Source organism: Arachis ipaensis, chromosome B3 (genome assembly GCF_059453495.1).
Source record: "Arachis ipaensis isolate K30076 ecotype BB chromosome B3, ASM5945349v1, whole genome shotgun sequence".
NCBI lineage: Eukaryota > Viridiplantae > Streptophyta > Magnoliopsida > Fabales > Fabaceae > Arachis > Arachis ipaensis.
Window position 1 is genome coordinate 49,707,961 of NC_142438.1, and position 3,305 is coordinate 49,711,265.

The 3,305-nt window shown below is 38.4% G+C and overlaps 1 non-coding gene across 1 annotated transcript; it reads left to right on the forward strand.

Annotated features, from left to right (window-relative positions):
* Positions 1-1,638: 1,638 nt before the first annotated feature.
* On the forward strand, positions 1,639-1,746 carry LOC148570579 (small nucleolar RNA R71). Its single transcript, XR_015908871.1, has one exon. It is a non-coding gene; the product is annotated as a small nucleolar RNA R71 (small nucleolar RNA).
* The last annotated feature ends 1,559 nt before the right edge of the window (positions 1,747-3,305 follow it).

Sequence of the window (3,305 nt, forward strand, 5' to 3'; positions counted from 1 at the left end):
GCCTCTCAACACCAAACTTAGAGTTTGGTTGTGGCCTCCCAACACCAAACTTAGAGTTTGAATGTGGGGATTTTGTTTGACTCTGTATTGAGAGAAGCTTTTCATGCTTCCTCTCCATGGTTATAGAGGGAGATCCTTGAGCCTTAAACACAAGGGAGTCCTCATTCACTTGAAGGACTAATTCTCCTCTGTCTACATCAATCACAGATTTTGCTGTGGCTAGGAAGGGTCTACCAAGGATGATGGATTCATCCATACACTTCCTAGTGTCTAGGATTATGAAATCAGCAGGGATGTAGTGGTCTTCAACCTTTACCAAGACATCCTCTACAAGTCCATAAGCTTGTTTCCTTGAATTGTCTGCCATCTCCAGTGAGATTCTTGCAGCTTGTACCTCAATGATCCCTAGCTTCTCCATTACAGAGAGAGGCATAAGGTTTATACTTGACCTAGGTCACACAGAGCCTTCTCAAAGGTCATGGTGCCTATGGTACAAGGTATTGAGAACTTCTCAGGATCTTGTCTCTTTTGAGGTAATCTCTGCCTAGTCAGGTCATCCAGTTCTTTGGTGAGCAAGGGGGGTTCATCCTCCTAAGTCTCATTACCAAATAACTTGGAATTTAGTTTTATGATTGCTCCAAGGTACTTAGCAACTTGCTCGTTAGTAACATCTTCATCCTCTTCAGAGGAAGAATACTCATCAGAGCTCATGAATGGCAGAAGTAAATTCAATGGAATCTCTATGGTCTCAGTGTGAGCCTCAGATTCCCATGGTTCCTCATGAGGGAACTCCTTAAAGGCCAGTGGACGTCCAGTGAGGTCTTCCTCAGTGGAGATCACTGCCTCTTCCTCCTCTCCAAGTTCGGCCATGTGAGACGTGTTTATGGCCTTGCACTCTCTCTTTGGATTATCTTCTGTATTACTTGGGAGAGTACTAGGAGAGAGTTCAGTAATTCTCTTACTCAGCTGACCCACTTGTGCCTCCAAATTTCTAATGGAGGACCTTGTTTCAGTCATGAAACTTTAAGTGGTTTTAATTATATCAGAGACAATGGTTGCTAAGTCAGAGTGGCTTTGCTTAGAATTCTCTGTCTGTTGCTGAGAAGATGATGGAAAAGGCTTGCTATTGCTAAACCTGTTTCTTCCACCATTATTGTTGTTGAAACCTTGTTGAGGTCTCTGTTGATCCTTCCATGAGAGATTTAGATGATTTCTCCATGAAGGATTATAGGTGTTTCCATAGGGTTTTCCCATGTAATTCACCTCTTCCATTGCTGGGTTCTCAGGATCATAAGCTTCTTCTTCAGAGGAAGCTTCCTTAGTACTGCTTGTTGCTGCTTGCATTCCAGACAGATTCTGAGAAATCATATTGACTTGTTGGGTCAATATTTTATTCTGAGCCAATATGGCATTCAGAGTATCAATCTCAAGAACTCCCTTCTTCTGAGTTGTCCCATTATTCACCGGATTCCTTTCAGAAGTGTACATGAATTGGTTATTTGCAACCATTTCAATGAGTTCCTGAGCTTCTGCAGGCGTCTTCTTCAGATGAAGAGATCCTCCAGCAGAGCTGTCCAATGATATCTTGGACAGTTCGGACAGACCATCATAGAAGATTCCTATGATACTCCATTCTGAAAGCATGTCAGAAGGGCACCTTCTGATCAATTGCTTGTATCTTTTCCAAGCTTCATAGAGGGATTCACCTTCCTTCTGTCTGAAGGTTTGGACTTCCACTCTAAGCTTGCTCAATTTTTGAGGTGGAAAGAACTTTGCCAAGAAGGCATTGACTAGCTTTTCCCAAGAGTTCAGGCTTTCTTTAGGTTGTGAGTCCAACCATGTCCTAGCTCTGTCTCTTACAGCAAAAGGGAAGAGCATAAGTCTGTAGACCTCAGGATCAACCCCATTGATCTTGACAGTGTCACAGATTTGCAAGAATTCAGCTAAGAACTAATGAGGATCTTCCAATAGAAGTCCATGAAACTTGCAATTCTATTACATTAGAGAAACTAATTGAGGCTTAAGCTCAAATTTGTTTGCTCCAATGGCAGGGATTGAGATGCTTCTCCCATAGAAGTCGGGAGTAGGTGCAGTAAAGTCACCAAGCACCTTCCTTGCATTGTTGGCATTATTGTTTTTGGCTGCCATGGCTTCTTCTTCCTTGAAAAGCTCTGTTAGGCCCTCTAGAGAGAATTGTGCTTTAGCTTCTCTTAGCTTTCTCTTCAAGGTCCTTTCAGGTTTAGGATCATCTTGAACAAGTATGTCTTTATCTTTGCTCCTGCTCATATGAAAGAGAAGAGAACAAGAAAGTAGGGAATCCTCTATGTCACAGTATAGAGATTCCTTGAGGTGTGAGAGGAAAAGAAGAATAAAAGGAGGAGGTAGATAGAAGAGAATTCGAACTTATCAAGAGGGATAGAGTTCGAATTGCACCTTGAGGAGGAGTGTTAGTCCCTTAAATAGAAGGATGTGAGAAGAGGGGAAGAATTCTCGAAAATAAATTAAAAAGATTTTGAAATAATAAAAAGAAATTTGAAAATTTGATTGATATTTTCGAAAATTAAGATTAGGAAAGAAATTAAGTGATTTTTGAAAAAGATTTTGAAATTAAAAATCAAAAAGATATAATTGAGGGTTAATTTTGAAAAAGATGTGATTGAAAAGATATGATTGAGAAGATATGATTGAAAATCAATTTAAAAAAAGAAAGTTTAAAAATTAAAGTTGATTACTTGACTAACAAGAAATTAAAAGATATGATTCTTAAAAATTAAAATTTGATCCTTTCTTAATAGGCAAATAACAACTTGAAAATTTTGAAGTAAATCATTAATAGTAGCAAGGATTTTCAAAAATAATAAAAAATAGAAAGAAATTGATTTTGAAGAGATATGATTGAAAAGATATGATTTGAAAAAGATTTGATTTTGAAAAATTATGAAAATTTGAAAAAGATTTGAATTAAAAACAAAATCTTCCCTCTAGTGTCCTTCTGGCGTTAAACGCCCAGAATGGCATCCATTCTGGCGTTTAACGCCCAAAATCCTACCTTTTTGGGCGTTAAATGCCCAGCCAGGGTTCAAACGCCAGTTTTCCTTCTTCATGGGCGTTTTGAACGCCCAGCTTTTTCTGTTTGATTCCTCTGCTGAATGTTTTGAATCTTCAATTCTCTGTATTATTGACTTGAAAAGACATAGTTTTGAGAATTTTTTTTGAATTTTTTAATGATGAGAAACAATCAAAATACAACTAATCTTAGGAAACTCAAATCAAACAAACAATGCATGCAGGACACCAAACTTAAA